We start from the raw sequence: 18,438 nt of genomic DNA on the forward strand, positions 1-18,438 counted from the left end.
AAGGTCAGCTAGTTAACCGAGATAGTCCAAGTGCCCGCTAGTTAACCTACATAGTCCAAGGGCCCGCTAGTTAACCTAGATATTCCAAGTGCCCGCTAGTTAACCTAGATCGTCCAAGTGTCCGCTAGTTAACCTACATAGTCCAAGTTCCCGTTTGGTAACCTAGATAGTACAAGTGCCCGCAAGGTAACCTACATTGTCCAAGTGCCCGCTAGGTAACCTAGATATTCCAAGTTCCTGTTAGCTAACCTAGATAATCCAAGTGCCCGCTAGGTAACCTACATAGTCCAAGTGCCCTGTCGTTAACCTAGATAGTCAAAGTGCCCGCTAGGTAACCTAGACAGTCCAAGTGCCCGCTAGGTTACCTACATAGTCCAAGTGCCCGTTCGTTAACCTATACAGTCCAAGTGCCCACTAGTTAACCTACATAGTCCAAGTGCCCGATAGGGAACCTACATAATCCAAGTGCCCGATAGGGAACCTACATAATCCAAGTGCCCGCTAGGGAACCTACATAGTCCAAGTGCCCGCTAGGCAACCTACATAGTCCAAGTGCCCGTTAGTTAACCTAGATAGTCCAAGTGCCCACTATGGTACGTACATAGTCCAAGTGCCCGCTAGGTAACCTACATAGTCCAAGTTCCCGATGGTAACATAAATAGTCTAAATTCCAGCTAGGGAAACTACATAGTCCAAGTGCCTGCTAGTTAACCTAGATAGTCTAAGTGCCTGCTAGTAAACCTACATAATCCATGGGCCCGCTATTTAACCTACATAGTGCAAGGGCCCGCTAGTTAACCTACATCGTGCAAATGTCCACTAGTTAAACTACATAGTCCACGTGCCTGCTAAGTAACCTAGATAGTCCAAGTGCCCGCTAGTTAACCTAGATAGTCCAATGCCCGTTAGTTAACCTAGCTAGTCCAAGTGCCCACTAGGGGACGTACATAGTCCAAGTGCCCGCTTGTTAACCTACATAGTCCAAGGTCCGTTAGTTAACCTAGATAGTCAAAGTGCCTGCTAGGTAACCTAAATTGTCCAAGTGCCCGCTAGGGAATCTATATAGTCCAAGTGCGCGCTAGGTAACCTAGATAGTCCAATTGCCCGTTAGCTAACCTAGATAGTCGAAGTGTCCGCTAGTTAACCTACATAGTCCAAGTGCCCGTTGGTTAACCTAGATAGGCCAAGTGCCCGCTAGGTAACCTAGACCGTCCAAGTGCCCGCTAGGTTACCTACATACTCCAAGTGAACGTTCGTTAACCTAGATAGTCCAAGTGCCCGCTGGTAACCTACATAGTCCAAGGGCCCGCTAGGTAACCTTGATAGTCCAAGTGCCTTCTAGTTAACCTACATAGTCCAAGTGGCCTCTAGATAACCTACATAGTCCAAGTGCCGACTAGGTAACCTAAGTAATCCAAAAGCCCGCTAGGGAAAGTACATAGTCCCAGTGCCCGCTAGTTAACCTAGATAATCCAAGTGCCCGCTAGTAAACCTAGATAGTCCAAGGGCCCACTAGTTAATCTAGATGGTCCAAGTGCCCGCTAGTTAACCTAGATAGTCCAAGTGTCCGCTAGTTAACCTAGATAACCAAGGGCCCGCTATTTAATCTAGATAGTCCAAGTGCCCGCTAGTTAACCTAGCTAATCCTAGTGCCCGCTAGTTAACCTACATAGTCCAAGGGCCCTCTAGTTAACGTAGATAGTCCAAGTGCCCGCTAGGGTACGTACATAGTCCAAGTGCCCGCTAGGTACCCTAGATAGTCCAAGTGCCCGCTAGGGTATGTACATAGATCAAGTGCCCGCTAGGTTACCTACATAGTCCAAGTGCCCGTTCGTTAACCTAGATAGTCCAAGTGCCCGCTAGGTTACCTAGACAGTCCAAGTGCCCGCTAGTTAACCTACATAGTCCAAGTGCCCGATAGGGAACCTACATAATCCAAGTGCCCGCTAGAAACCTACATAGTCCAAGTGCCCACTTGGTAACCTACATAGTCCAAGTGCCCGTTAGTTAACCTAGATAGTCCAAGTGCCCACTAGGGTACGTACATAGTCCAAGTGCCCGCTAGGTAACCTAGATAGTCCAAGTTCCCGATGGTAACATAAATAGTCCAAATGCCCACTAAGGGACATACATAGTCCACGTGCCCGCAGTTAACCTACATACTCCAAGGTCCGTTAGTTAACCTAGATAGTCCAAGTGCCAGCTAGTTAACCTACATAATACAAGGGCCCGCTAGTTGACCTAGATAGTCAAAGTGCCCGCTAGTTAACCTAAGTAGTCCAAATGTCCGATAGGGATCCTACATAGTCCAAGTGCCCGCTAGTTAACCTACATAGTCCAAGTCCCCGCTAGGTAACCTAGACGGTCCAAGTGACCATTAGGTTACATACATAGTCCAAGTGCCCGTTCGTTAACCTTCATAGTCCAAGTGCCCGGTAGGTAACCTACATAGTCCAAGTGCCTGCTAGGTAAACTACATAGTCCAAGTGCCCATTACCTAACCTAGATAGTCCAATTGCCCTCTATGCAACATACATAGTCCAAGTGCCCGTTCGTTAACCTAGAAGTCCAAGAACCCGCTAGGTTACCTACATAGTCCAAATGCCCGTTCGGTAACCTAGATAGTCCAAGTGCCCGCTAGTTAACCTACATAGTCCAAGTGCCCGCTAGGTAACCTAGATAGTCCAAGGGCCCGCTAGGTAACTTACATAGTCCAAGTGCCCGCTAGGTAACCTAGATAGTCCAAGTGCCTGCTAGGTAACCTAGATTGTCCAAGTGTCCGCTAGGTTACCTACATAGTCCAAGTGCACGTTCGTTAACCTAGATATTCCAAGGGTCCGCTAGGTAATCTATATAGTCCAAGTGCCCGTTAGTTAACCTACATAGTCTACATAGTCCAAGTGCCCGCTAAGAAACCTAGATGGTCCATGTGTCCGTTAGGTAACCTAGATAGTCCAAGTGCCCGCTAGGTAAACTACATAGTCCAAGTTCCCGCTAGGTAACCTAGATAGTGCAAGTGCCCGTTACGTAACCTAGATAGTTCAATTGCCCGCTATGCAACATACATAGTTCAAGTGCCCGTTCGTTAACCTAGAAGTCCACGAACCCGCTAGGTAACCTAGACTGTCCATGTTCCCGCTAGGTTACCTACATAGTCCAAATGCCCGCTAGGTAAGCTAGATAGTCCCAGGGCCCGCTAGGTAACTTACATAGTCCAAGTGCCCGCTAGGTAACCTAGATAGTCCAAGTGCCCGTTCGTTAACCTAGATAGTCCAATTGCCCGCTAGGTAACCTAGATTGTCCAAGTGTCCGCTAGGTTACCTACATAGTCAAAGGGCACGTTCGTTAACCTAGATAGTCCAAGTGCCCGCTAGGTAACCTACATAGTCCAAGTGCCCGTAAAGTAACCTATATAGTCCAAGTTCCAGCTATGTAACCTAGATCGTGCAACTGTCCGCTAGTTAACCTACATAGTCCAAGTGCCCGCTAGTTAACCTAGATAGTCCAAGTGCCGCTAGGTAACCTACATAGTGCAAGTGTCCCCTAGTTAACCTACATAGTCCAAGTGCCCGCTAGGTAACCTAGATAGTGCAAGTGCCCGTTACGTAACCTAGTTTGTCCAATTGCCCGCTATGCAACATACATAGTTCAAGTGCCCGTTAGTTAACCTAGAAGTCCACGAACCCGCTAGGTAACCTAGACTGTCCATGTTCCCGCTAGGTTACCTACATAGTCCAAATGCCCGTTCGGTAACCTAGATAGTCCAAGTGCCCGCTAGTTAACCTACATAGTCCAAGTGCCCGCTAGATAACCTAGATAGTCCCAGGGCCCGCTAGGTAACTTACATAGTCCAAGTGCCCGCTAGGTAACCTAGATAGTCCAAGTGCCCGTTCGTTAACCTAGATAGTCCAATTGCCTGCTAGGTAACCTAGATTGTCCAAGTGTCCGCTAGTTTACCTACATAGTCAAAGGGCACGTTCGTTAACCTAGATAGTCCAAGTGCCCGCTGGTAACCTACATAGTCCAAGTGCCCGCAAGGTAACCTATATAGTCCAAGTTCCAGCTATGTAACCTAGATCGTGTAACTGTCCGCTAGTTAACCTACATAGTCCAAGTGCCCGCTAGTTAACCTAGATCGTCCAAGTGCCCGGTAATTAACCTAGATTGTACAAGTGCCCGCTAGGGATCCTTCATAATCCAAGTGACTGCTAGATAACCTAGATAGTCCAAGTGCCCGCTAGTTAACCTAGATAATCCTAGTGCCCGTTAGTTAACCTAGATAGTCCAAGTGCGCGCTAGGGTATGTACATAGTCCAAGTGCCTGCTAGGAAACATAGATAGTCCAAGTGCCCGCTAGTTAACCTACATAGTACAAGGGCCCGCTAGTTGACCTAGATAGTCCAAGTGCCCGCTAGTTAACCTAGAGTCAAAGTGCCTGCTAGTTAACCTAAGTACTACAATTGTCCGATAGGGATCCTACATAGTCCAAGTGCCCGCTAGGTAACGTACATAGTCCAAGTGCCCATTCGTTAACCTAGATAGTCAAAGTGCCCGCTAGGTAACCTAGACAGTCCAAGTGCCCGCTAGGTTACCTACATAGTCCAAATGCCCGTTCGTTAACCTAGATAGTCCAAGTGCCCGCTAGGTTACTTAGACAGTCCAAGTGCCTGCTAGTTAACCTACATAGTCCAAGTGCCCGATAGGGAACCTACATAATCCAAGTGCCCGATAGGGAATCTACATAATCCAAGTGCCCGCTAGGGAACTTACATAGTCCAAGTGCCCGCTAGGCAACCTACATAGTCCAAGTGCCCGTTAGTTAACCTAGATAGTCAAATTGCCTGCTAGGTAACCTACATAGTCCAAGTTCCCGCTTGGTAACCTAAATAGTCCAAATGCCCGCTAGGGAAACTACATATTCCAAGTGCCCGCTAGTTAACCTAGATAGTCCAAGTGCCTGCTAGTAAACCTACATAATCCATGGGCCCGCTAGTTAACCAACATAGTGCAAGGGCCCGCTAGTTAACCTAGATCTTGCAAGTGTCCGCTAGTTAACCTACATAGTCCAAATGCCCGCTAGGTAACCTAGATAGTCCAAGTGCCCGATAGGTATCCTTCATTATCCAAGTGCCTGCTAGATAACCTAGATAGTCCAAGTGCCCGTTAGTTAACCTAGATAGTCCTAGTGCCCGTTAGTTAACCTAGATAGTCCAAGTGCCCACTAGGGGACGTATATAGTCCAAGTGCCCGCTGGGTAACCTAAGTAGTACAAATGTCCCATAGGGATCCTACATAGTCCAAGTGCCCGTTCATTAACCTACATAGTCCAAGTGCCTGCTAGGTAACGTACATAGCCCAAGTGCCCGCTCGGGAACGTACATAGTCCAAGTCCCGTCGAGGTAACCTAGAGAGTCCAAGTGCCTGCTACTTAACCTAGATTTTACAAGTGCCCGCTAGGGATCCTTCATAATCCAAGTGCCTGCTAGGTAAGCTAGATAGTCCAAGTACCCGCTAGTTAACCTAGATATTCCAAGTGCGCGCTAGGGTATGTACATACTCCAAGTGCCTGCTAGGAAACCTAGATAGTCCAAGTGCCCGCTAGTTAACCTACATAGTCCAAGGGCACGCTAGGTAACGTACAAAGTCCAAGGTCTGCTAGTTAACCTAGATAGTCCAAGTGCCCGCTAGTTAACCTACATAGTACAAGGGCCCGCTAGTTGACCTAGATAGTCCAAGTGCCCGCTAGTTAACCTAGATAGTCAAAGTGCCCGCTAGTTATCCTAAGTAGTACAAATGTCCGTTAGGGATCCTACATAGGCCAAGTGCCCGCTAGGTAACCTATAGTCCAAGTGCCCATTCGTTAACCTAGATAGTCCAAGTGCCCGCTAGGTTACCTACATAGTCCAAGTGCCCGCTCGTTAACCTACATAGTCCAAGTGCCCGCTAAGAAACCTAGATGGTCCATGTGTCCGTTAGGTAACCTAGATAGTCCAAGTGCCCGCTAGGTAAACTAAATAGTCCAAGTTCCCGCTAGGTAACCTAGATAGTGCAAGTGCCCGTTACGTAACCTAGATAGTCCAATTGCCCGCTATGCAACATACATAGTTCAAGTGCCCGTTCGTTAACATAGAAGTCCACGAACCCGCTAGGTAACCTAGACTGTCCATGTTCCCGCTAGGTTACCTACATAGTCCAAATGCCCGCTAGGTAACCTAGATAGTCCCAGGGCCCGCTAGGTAAACTACATAGTCCAAGTGCCCGCTAGGTAACCTAGATAGTCCAAGTGCCCGTTCGTTAACCTAGATAGTCCAATTGCCCGCTATGTAACCTAGATTGTCCAAGTGTCCGCTAGGTTACCTACATAGTCAAAGGGCACGTTCGTTAACCTAGATAGTCCAAGTGCCCGCTAGGTAACCTACACAGTCCAAGTGCCCGCAAGGTAACCTATATAGTCCAAGTTCCAGCTATGTAACCTAGATCGTGCAACTGTCCGCTAGTTAACCTACATAGTCCAAGTGCCCGCTAGTTAACCTAGATAGTCCAAGTGCCGCTTGGTAACCTACATAGTGCAAGTGTCCCCTAGTTAACCTAGATAGTCCAAGTGCCCGCTAGGTAATCTAGATAGTGCAAGTGCCCGTTACGTAACCTAGATAGTCCAATTGCCCGCTATGGAACATACATAGTTCAAGTGCCCGTTAGTTAACCTAGAAGTCCACGAACACGCTAGGTAACCTAGACTGTCCATGTTCCCGCTAGGTTACCTACATAGTCCAAATGCCCGTTCGGTAACCTAGATAGTCCATGTGCCCGCTAGTTAACCTACATAGTCCAAGTGCCCGCTAGGTAACCTAGATAGTCCCAGGGCCCGCTAGGTAACTTACATAGTCCAAGTGCCCGCTAGGTAACCTAGATAGTCCAAGTGCCCGTTCGTTAACCTAGATAGTCCAATTGCCCGCTAGGTAACCTAGATTGTCCAAGTGTCCGCTAGGTTACCTACATAGTCAAAGGGCACGTTCGTTAACCTAGATAGTCCAAGTGCCCGCTAGGTAACCTACATAGTCCAAGTGCCCGCAAGGTAACCTATATAGTCCAAGTTCCAGCTATGTAACCTAGATCGTGCAACTGTCCGCTAGTTAACCTACATAGTCCAAGTGCCCGCTAGTTAACCTAGATAGTCCAAGTGCCGCTAGGTAACCGACATAGTGCAAGTGTCCCCTAGTTAACCTACATAGTCCAAGTGCCCGCTAGTTAACATAGATAGTCCAAGTGCCCGCTAGGGAACGTATATAGTCCAAGTGCCCGCTAGGTAACGTAGATAGTCCAAGTGTCCGTTCGTTAACCTAGATAGTCCAATTGCCCGCTAGGTAACCTAGATTGTCCAAGTGTCCGCTAGGTTACCTACATAGTCAAAGGGCACGTTCGTTAACCTAGATAGTCCAAGTGCCCGCTAGGTTACCTACATAGTCCAAGTGCCCACAAGGTAACCTATATAGTCCAAGTTCCAGCTATGTAACCTAGATCGTGCAACTGTCCGCTAGTTAACCTACATAGTCCAAGTGCCCGCTAGTTAACCTAGATAGTCCAAGTGCCTGCTAGGTAACCTAGAGAGTCCAAGTGCTCGCTAGTTAACCTAGATAGTCCTAGTGCCCGTTAGTTAACCTAGATAGTCCAATTGCCCACTAGGGGACGTACATAGTCCAAGTGCCCGCTAGGTAACCTAGATAGTCCAAGAGTGCGCTAGGGTATGTACATAGTCCAAGTGCCTGCTAGGAAACCTAGATAGTCCAAGTGCCCGCTATTTAACCTACATAGTCAAATTGCCCGCTAGTTAACTTAAGTAGTACAAATGTCTGATAGGGATCCTACATAGTCCAAGTGCCGCTAGGTAACCTACATAGTGCAAGTGTCCCCTAGTTAACCTACATAGTCCAAGTGCCCGCTAGGTAACATAGATAGTCCAAGTGCCCGCTAGGGAACGTACATAATCCAAGTGCCCGCTAGGTAACCTAGATAGTGCACGTGCTCGGTAGTTAACCTACATAGTCCAAGTACCCGCTAGGTAACCTAGATAGTCCAAGGGCCCGCTAGTTAACCTACATAGTCCAAGTGCCCTGTAGTTATCTTACATAGTTCAAGTGTCTGTAGGGAACATACAGAGTCCAAGTGCACCCTAGGGAACCTATGTAGTTCAAGTGCCCGCTAGGGAATCTACATAGTCCTAGGGCCTGCTAGTTAACGTAGATAGTCCAAGTGCCGCTAGTTAATCTACACTGTTCAAGGGCCCGCTAGTTAACCTACATAGTACAAGTGCCCGCTAGGGAACCGATATAGTCCAAGTGCCCGCTCTGGAACCTACATAGTCCAAGTGCCAGCTCTGGAACATACATAGTCCAAGAGCCCGCTAGGGAATCTACATTGTCCAAGGGCCCGCTAGTAACCTACATAGTCCAAGTACCCGCTAGTTAACCTATATCGTCCAAGGGCCCGCTAGTTAACCTACATAGTCCAAGGGCCCTCTAGTTAACCTATATCGTCCAAGGGCCCGCTAGTTAACCTACATCGTCCAAGGGCCCGCTAGTTAACCTAGATAGTCCAAGAGCCCGCTAGTTAACCTACATAGTCCAAGTGCCCGCTAGGTAACCTAGACAGTTCAAGTGACCACTAGGTTACCTACATAGTCCAAGTGCCCGTTCGTTAACCTACATAGTCCAAGTGACCGCTAGGTAACCAATATAGTCCAAATGCCCGTTAGGGACCCTAATAGTCCAAATGCCCGCTAGTTAACCTAGATAGATCAAGTGCTCGCTAGTTAACCTAGATAGTCCAAGTGCCCGCTAGTTAACCTAGGTAGACCAAGTGCCCGCTAGGGAACCAATCTAGTCCACGTGCCCGATAGGGAACCTACATAGTCCAAGTGCCCGCTAGTTAACATAGATAGTCCAAGTGCCCGCTAGGTAACGTACATAGTCCAAGTGCCCGCTAGGTAACGTACATAGTCCAAGTGCCCGCTAGGTAACCTAGATAGTCCAATTGCCCACTAGTTAACCTACATAATCCAAGTGCCTGCTAGGTAACCTAGATAGTCCTAGTGCCCACTAGTTAACCTACATAGTCCAGGTTCCCCCTAGGTACCCTAGATAGTCCAAGGGCCCAGTAGGTAACCTACATTGTCCTAGTGCCCCCGAGTTAACCTACATCCTCCAAGTGCCCGCTAGGTAACCTACATAGTCCAAATGCCCGCTAGTTAACCTACATAGTCCAAGTGCCCGCTTGGGAACCTACATAATCCAAGTGCCCGCTAGGGAACCTACATAGTCCAAGTGCCCGTTAGGTAACCTAGATAGTCCAACAGCCCGCTAGGTAACCTACATATTCCAAGAACCCGCTAGGTAACGTAGATAGTTCAAGTGCCAGCTAGGTAACCTAGATAGTCCAAGTGCCCGCTAAGTAACCTACAAAGTCTAAGTGCCCCTAGGTAATCTATATAGTCCAAATGCCCGCTAGGGAGCCTACATAGTCCAAATTCCCGTTAGGTAACCTAGATAGTCCAAGGGCCCGCTAGGTAACCTACATAGTCGTAGTGCCCCCTAGTTAACCTACATTCTCCAAGTGCCCGATAGGGAACCTACATAGTCCAAATGCCCGCTAGTTAACCTACATAGTCCAAGGGCCCGCTAGTTAACCTACATAGTCCAAGTACCCGCTAGTTAACCTAGATCGTCCAAGTGCACGCTAGTTCACCTACATAGTCCAAGGGCCCGCTAGCTAACCTACATCGTCCAAGGGCCCGCTAGTTAACCTAGATAGTCCAAGTGCCCGCTAGTTAACCTACATAGTCCAAGTGCCCGCTAGTTAACCTAGACAGTTCAAGTGACCACTAGGTTACCTACATAATCCAAGTGCCCGTTCGTTAACCTACATAGTCCAAGTGCCCGCTAGGTAACCAATATAGTCCAAATGCCCGTTAGGGACCCTAATTGTCCAAATGCCCGCTAGTTTACCTAGATATATCAAGTGCTCGCTAGTTAACCTAGATAGTCCAAGTGCCCGCTAGGTAATCTAGATAGTGCAAGTGCCCGTTACGTAACCTAGATAGTCCAATTGCCCGCTATGCAACATACATAGTTCAAGTGCCCGTTAGTTAACCTAGAAGTCCACGAACACGCTAGGTAACCTAGACTGTCCATGTTCCCGCTAGGTTACCTACATAGTCCAAATGCCCGTTCGGTAACCTAGATAGTCCATGTGCCCGCTAGTTAACCTACATAGTCCAAGTGCCCGCTAGGTAACCTAGATAGTCCCAGGGCCCGCTAGGTAACTTACATAGTCCAAGTGCCCGCTAGGTAACCTAGATAGTCCAAGTGCCCGTTCGTTAACCTAGATAGTCCAATTGCCCGCTAGGTAACCTAGATTGTCCAAGTGTCCGCTAGGTTACCTACATAGTCAAAGGGCACGTTCGTTAACCTAGATAGTCCAAGTGCCCGCTAGGTAACCTACATAGTCCAAGTGCCCGCAAGGTAACCTATATAGTCCAAGTTCCAGCTATGTAACCTAGATCGTGCAACTGTCCGCTAGTTAACCTACATAGTCCAAGTGCCCGCTAGTTAACCTAGATAGTCCAAGTGCCGCTAGGTAACCGACATAGTGCAAGTGTCCCCTAGTTAACCTACATAGTCCAAGTGCCCGCTAGTTAACATAGATAGTCCAAGTGCCCGCTAGGGAACGTACATAGTCCAAGTGCCCGCTAGGTAACCTAGATAGTCCAAGTGTCCGTTCGTTAACCTAGATAGTCCAATTGCCCGCTAGGTAACCTAGATTGTCCAAGTGTCCGCTAGGTTACCTACATAGTCAAAGGGCACGTTCGTTAACCTAGATAGTCCAAGTGCCCGCTAGGTTACCTACATAGTCCAAGTGCCCGCAAGGTAACCTATATAGTCCAAGTTCCAGCTATGTAACCTAGATCGTGCAACTGTCCGCTAGTTAACCTACATAGTCCAAGTGCCCGCTAGTTAATCTAGATAGTCCAAGTGCCTGCTAGGTAACCTAGAGAGTCCAAGTGCTCGCTAGTTAACCTAGATAGTCCTAGTGCCCGTTAGTTAACCTAGATAGTCCAATTGCCCACTAGGGGACGTACATAGTCCAAGTGCCCGCTAGGTAACCTAGATAGTCCAAGAGTGCGCTAGGGTATGTACATAGTCCAAGTGCCTGCTAGGAAACCTAGATAGTCCAAGTGCCCGCTATTTAACCTACATAGTCAAATTGCCCGCTAGTTAACTTAAGTAGTACAAATGTCTGATAGGGATCCTACATAGTCCAAGTGCCGCTAGGTAACCTACATAGTGCAAGTGTCCCCTAGTTAACCTACATAGTCCAAGTGCCCGCTAGGTAACATAGATAGTCCAAGTGCCCGCTAGGGAACGTACATAATCCAAGTGCCCGCTAGGTAACCTAGATAGTGCACGTGCTCGGTAGTTAACCTACATAGTCCAAGTACCCGCTAGGTAACCTAGATAGTCCAAGGGCCCGCTAGTTAACCTACATAGTCCAAGTGCCCTGTAGTTATCTTACATAGTTCAAGTGTCTGTAGGGAACATACAGAGTCCAAGTGCACCCTAGGGAACCTATGTAGTTCAAGTGCCCGCTAGGGAATCTACATAGTCCTAGGGCCTGCTAGTTAACGTAGATAGTCCAAGTGCCGCTAGTTAATCTACACTGTTCAAGGGCCCGCTAGTTAACCTACATAGTACAAGTGCCCGCTAGGGAACCGATATAGTCCAAGTGCCCGCTCTGGAACCTACATAGTCCAAGTGCCAGCTCTGGAACATACATAGTCCAAGAGCCCGCTAGGGAATCTACATTGTCCAAGGGCCCGCTAGTAACCTACATAGTCCAAGTACCCGCTAGTTAACCTATATCGTCCAAGGGCCCGCTAGTTAACCTACATAGTCCAAGGGCCCTCTAGTTAACCTATATCGTCCAAGGGCCCGCTAGTTAACCTACATCGTCCAAGGGCCCGCTAGTTAACCTAGATAGTCCAAGAGCCCGCTAGTTAACCTACATAGTCCAAGTGCCCGCTAGGTAACCTAGACAGTTCAAGTGACCACTAGGTTACCTACATAGTCCAAGTGCCCGTTCGTTAACCTACATAGTCCAAGTGACCGCTAGGTAACCAATATAGTCCAAATGCCCGTTAGGGACCCTAATAGTCCAAATGCCCGCTAGTTAACCTAGATAGATCAAGTGCTCGCTAGTTAACCTAGATAGTCCAAGTGCCCGCTAGTTAACCTAGGTAGACCAAGTGCCCGCTAGGGAACCAATCTAGTCCACGTGCCCGATAGGGAACCTACATAGTCCAAGTGCCCGCTAGTTAACATAGATAGTCCAAGTGCCCGCTAGGTAACGTACATAGTCCAAGTGCCCGCTAGGTAACGTACATAGTCCAAGTGCCCGCTAGGTAACCTAGATAGTCCAATTGCCCACTAGTTAACCTACATAATCCAAGTGCCTGCTAGGTAACCTAGATAGTCCTAGTGCCCACTAGTTAACCTACATAGTCCAGGTTCCCCCTAGGTACCCTAGATAGTCCAAGGGCCCAGTAGGTAACCTACATTGTCCTAGTGCCCCCGAGTTAACCTACATCCTCCAAGTGCCCGCTAGGTAACCTACATAGTCCAAATGCCCGCTAGTTAACCTACATAGTCCAAGTGCCCGCTTGGGAACCTACATAATCCAAGTGCCCGCTAGGGAACCTACATAGTCCAAGTGCCCGTTAGGTAACCTAGATAGTCCAACAGCCCGCTAGGTAACCTACATATTCCAAGAACCCGCTAGGTAACGTAGATAGTTCAAGTGCCAGCTAGGTAACCTAGATAGTCCAAGTGCCCGCTAAGTAACCTACAAAGTCTAAGTGCCCCTAGGTAATCTATATAGTCCAAATGCCCGCTAGGGAGCCTACATAGTCCAAATTCCCGTTAGGTAACCTAGATAGTCCAAGGGCCCGCTAGGTAACCTACATAGTCGTAGTGCCCCCTAGTTAACCTACATTCTCCAAGTGCCCGATAGGGAACCTACATAGTCCAAATGCCCGCTAGTTAACCTACATAGTCCAAGGGCCCGCTAGTTAACCTACATAGTCCAAGTACCCGCTAGTTAACCTAGATCGTCCAAGTGCACGCTAGTTCACCTACATAGTCCAAGGGCCCGCTAGCTAACCTACATCGTCCAAGGGCCCGCTAGTTAACCTAGATAGTCCAAGTGCCCGCTAGTTAACCTACATAGTCCAAGTGCCCGCTAGTTAACCTAGACAGTTCAAGTGACCACTAGGTTACCTACATAATCCAAGTGCCCGTTCGTTAACCTACATAGTCCAAGTGCCCGCTAGGTAACCAATATAGTCCAAATGCCCGTTAGGGACCCTAATTGTCCAAATGCCCGCTAGTTTACCTAGATATATCAAGTGCTCGCTAGTTAACCTAGATAGTCCAAGTGCCCGCTAGTTAACCTAGATAGACCAAGTGCCCGCTAGGGAACCAATCTAGTCCACGTGCCCGATAGGGAACCTACATAGTCCACTGCCCGCTAGGTAACGTAGATAGTCCAAGTGCCAGCTAGGGAACGTACATAGTCCAAGTGCCCGCTAGGTAACCTAGATAGTCCAAGTACCCACTAGTTAACCTACATAGTCCAAGTGCCTGCTAGGTAACCTAGATAGTCCAAGTGCCCACTAGTTAACCTACATAGTCCAGGTTCCCCCTAGGTAACCTAGATAGTCCAAGGGCCCAGTAGGTAACCTACATTGTCCTAGTGCCCCCTAGTTAAACTACATCCTCCAAGTGCCCGATAGGGAACCTACATAGTCCAATTGCCCGCCAGTTAACTTATATAATCCAAATGCCCGCTAGTTAACCCACATAGTCCAAGTGCCCACTAGGGAACTTACATAGTCCAAGGACCCCGCTAGGGAACCTACATATTCTTAGAACCCGCAAGGTAACGTAGATAGTTCAAGTGCCAACTAGGTAACCTAGATAGTCCAAGTGCTGCTAGGTAACCTACAAAGTCTAAGTGCCCCTAGGTAATCTATATAGTCCAAATGCCCGCTAGGGAGCCTACATAGTCCACATGCCCGTTAGGTAACCTAGATAGTCCAAGGGCCCGCTAGGTAACCTACATCGTCCTAGTGCCCCCTAGTTAACCTACATTCTCCAAGTGCCCGATAGGGAACCTACATAGTCCAAGTGCCCGTTCGTTTACCTAGAAAGTCCAAGTGCCCGCTTGGTAACCTAGATAGTCCAACATCCCGCTAGGTGACCTACATACTCCAAGAACCCGCTAGGTAACGTAGATAGTTCAAGTACCATCTAGGTAACCTAGATAGTCCAAGTGCCCGCTAGGTAACCTACAGAGTCTAAGTGCCCGCTAGCTTATCTACATAGTCCAAATGCTGCAAGGGACCCTACATAATCCAAGTGCCCGCTAGGTAACCCAGATAATCCAAGTGCCCGCTAGTTAACCTATATCGTCCAAGTGCCCGCTCGTTAACCTAGATCGTCGAAGTGCCCGCTAGTTAACCTACATAGTCAATGGGCGCGCTAGTTAACCTACATAATGCAAGAGCCCGCTAGTTAACCTAGATCGTGGAAGTGTCCGCTAGTTAACCTACATAGTCCAAGTGCCACTTAAGTAACCTAGATAGTCCAAGGACCCGCTAGTTGACCTACATAGTCCAAGTGCCCGCTAGGTAACCTAGATAATCCAAGTGTCCGATAGGGAACATTCATAGTCCAAGTGCCCGCTAGTTAACCTAGATAGTCCTAGAGCCCGTTAGTTAACCTAGATAGTCCAAGTGCCCAGTAGGGGACGTACTTAGTCCAAGTGCCCGTTAGCTAACCTAGATAGTCCAAGTGCCCTGTAGTTAACCTAGATCGTTCAAGTGCCCGCTAGTTAACCTACATAGTACAAGGGCCCGCTAGTTGACCTAGATAGTCCAAGTGCCCGCTAGGTAACCTAAGTAGTCCAAATGTCCCAGAGGGATCCTACATAGTCTAAGTGCCGCTAGGTAACCTGCATAGTCCAAATGCCCGTTCGTTAACCTAGATAGTCCAAGTGCCCGCTATGTAACCTAGACTGTCCAAGTGCCCGCTAGGTTACCTATATAGTCCAAGTGCCTGTTCGTTAACCTAGATAGTCCAAGTGCCCGCTAGGAAACCTACATAGTCCAAGGGCCCTCTAGGTAACCTAGATAGTCCAAGTGCCCGCTAGGTAACCTAGAGTCCAAGTACTCGCTAGTTAACCTACATAGTCCATGTGCCTGCTAGGTAAACTAGATAGTCCAAGTGCCCGCTAAGGAAGCTACATAGTCCAAGTGCACGCAGGTTAAACAAGATAGTCCAAGTGCCCGCTAGTTAACCTAGATAGTCCATGTGCCGCTAGGTAACCTACATAGTGCAAGTGTCCCCTAGTTAACCTACATAGTCCAAGTGCCCGCTAGTTAACATAGATAGTCCAAGTGCCGCTAGGGAACGTACATAGTCCAAGTGCCCGCCAGGTAACCTAGATAGTGCAAGTGCCCGGTAGTTAACCTACGTAGTCCAAGTGCCCGCTAGGTAACCTAGATAGTCCAAGGGCCCGCTAGTTAACCTACATAGTCCAAGTGCCTGGTGGTTAACTTACACAGTTCAAGTGTCCATAGGGAACATACATAGTCCAGGTGTCCGCTTGGGAACCTACATAGTCCAAGTGCCCGTTAGTTAACCTAGATAGTCCAAGTGCCCGCTAGGTAACCTAGATAATCAAACAGCCCGCTAGGTAACCTAGATAGTCCAAGGACCCGCTAGTTAACCTACATAGTCCAAGTGCCTGGTAGTTAACTTACATAGTTCAAGTGTCCGTAGGGAACATACATAGTCAAAGTGCCCGCTAGGGAACCTATATAGTCCAAGTGCCCGTTAGGTAACCGAGATAGTCCAAATGCCCGCTAGGGAACCCACATAGTCCAAGTGCCCGCTAGGGAACTTACATAGTCCAAGGGCCCGCTAGGGAACCTACATAGTCCAAGTGCCGGTTAGTTAACCTAGATAGTCCAAGTGCCCGCTAGGGAGCCTACATAGTCCAAATGCCCGCTAGGTAACCTAGATAGTCCAAGGGCCCGCTAGGTAACCTACATAGTCCTAGTGCCCCCTAGTTAACCTACATTCTCCAAGTGCCCGATAGTGAACCTACATAGTCCAAGTGCCCGTTAGTTAACCTAGATAGTCCAAGTGCCCGCTTGGTAACCTAGATAGTCCAACAGCCCGATTAGTAACCTACATACTCCAAGAACCCGCTAGGTAACATAGATAATTCAAGTGCCAGCTAGGTAACCTAGATAGTCCATGTGCCCGCTAGGTAACCTATATAGTCCAAGTGCCCGCTAGGTAACCTACTTAATCCAAGTGACCGCTAGTTAACCTATATCGTCCAAGTGCCCGCTAGTTAACCTAGATCGTCCAAATGCCCGCTAGTTAACCTACATAGTCAATGGGCCCGCTATTTTACCTACATAGTGCAAGAGCCCGCTAGTTAACCTAGATCGTGCAAGTGTCCGCTAGTTAACCTACATAGTCCAAGTGCCAGTTAGCTAACCTAGATAGTCCAAGGGCCCGCTAGTTGACCTACATAGTACAAGTGCCCGCTAGGTAACCTAGATAATCCATTTGCCCGCTAGGGAACATTCATAGTCCAAGTGCCAGCTAGGAAACCTAGTTAGTCCCAATGCCCTCTAGTTAACCTAGATAGTCTTAGTGCCCGTTAGTTAATCCAGATAGTGCATGTGCCCACTACGGGTCGTACTTAGTCCAAGTGCCCGTAGCTAACCTAGATAGTCCAAGTGCCCGCTAGTTAACATTGATCATCCAAGTGCCCTCTAGTTAACCTAGATCGTCCAAGTGCCCGCTCGTTAACCTACATAGTCCAAGGGCCCGCTCGTTGACCTACGTAGTCCAAGGTCCGCTAGTTAACCTAGATAGTCCAAGTGCTCGCTAGTTAACCTACATAGTACCTGGGCCCGCTAGTTGACCTAGATAGTCCCAGTGCCCTCTAGTTAACCTAGATAGTCCAAGTGGCCGCTAGGTAACCTAAGTAGTCCAAATGTCCCATAGGGATCCTACATAGTCCAAGTGCCCGCTAGGTAACCTACATAGTCCAAGAGCCCGTTCGTTAACCTAGATAGTCCAAGTGCCCGCTAGGTAACCTAGACTGTCGAAGTGACCGCTAGGTTACGTAGATAGTCCAAGTGCCCGCTAGGTAACCTACATAGTCCAAGTGCCCGCTATGTAACCTAGATAGTCAAAGTGCCCGTTAGGTAACCTAGATAGTCCAAGTGCCCTCTAGGTAACTTACATTGTCCAAGGTCCCGCTAGGTAACCTATATAGTCCAAGTGCCCGCTAGGTAACCTAGATAGTCCAAGTTCCAGCTATGTAACCTAGATCGTGCAACTGTCCGCTAGTTAACCTACATAGTCCAAGTGCCCGCTAGTTAACCTAGATAGTCCAAGTGCCGCTTGGTAACCTACATAGTGCAAGTGTCCCCTAGTTAACCTACATAGTCCAAGTGCCCGCTAGGTAATCTAGATAGTGCAAGTGCCCGTTACGTAACCTAGATAGTCCAATTGCCCGCTATGCAACATACATAGTTCAAGTGCCCGTTAGTTAACCTAGAAGTCCACGAACACGCTAGGTAACCTAGACTGTCCATGTTCCCGCTAGGTTACCTACATAGTCCAAATGCCCGTTCGGTAACCTAGATAGTCCATGTGCCCGCTAGTTAACCTACATAGTCCAAGTGCCCGCTAGGTAACCTAGATAGTCCCAGGGCCCGCTAGGTAACTTACATAGTCCAAGTGCCCGCTAGGTAACCTAGATAGTCCAAGTGCCCGTTCGTTAACCTAGATAGTCCAATTGCCCGCTAGGTAACCTAGATTGTCCAAGTGTCCGCTAGGTTACCTACATAGTCAAAGGGCACGTTCGTTAACCTAGATAGTCCAAGTGCCCGCTAGGTAACCTACATAGTCCAAGTGCCCGCAAGGTAACCTATATAGTCCAAGTTCCAGCTATGTAACCTAGATCGTGCAACTGTCCGCTAGTTAACCTACATAGTCCAAGTGCCCGCTAGTTAACCTAGATAGTCCAAGTGCCGCTAGGTAACCGACATAGTGCAAGTGTCCCCTAGTTAACCTACATAGTCCAAGTGCCCGCTAGTTAACATAGATAGTCCAAGTGCCCGCTAGGGAACGTACATAGTCCAAGTGCCCGCTAGGTAACCTAGATAGTCCAAGTGTCCGTTCGTTAACCTAGATAGTCCAATTGCCCGCTAGGTAACCTAGATTGTCCAAGTGTCCGCTAGGTTACCTACATAGTCAAAGGGCACGTTCGTTAACCTAGATAGTCCAAGTGCCCGCT

Source organism: Tenrec ecaudatus, chromosome X (genome assembly GCF_050624435.1).
Source record: "Tenrec ecaudatus isolate mTenEca1 chromosome X, mTenEca1.hap1, whole genome shotgun sequence".
In the NCBI taxonomy this organism is placed as follows: Eukaryota; Metazoa; Chordata; class Mammalia; order Afrosoricida; family Tenrecidae; genus Tenrec; species Tenrec ecaudatus.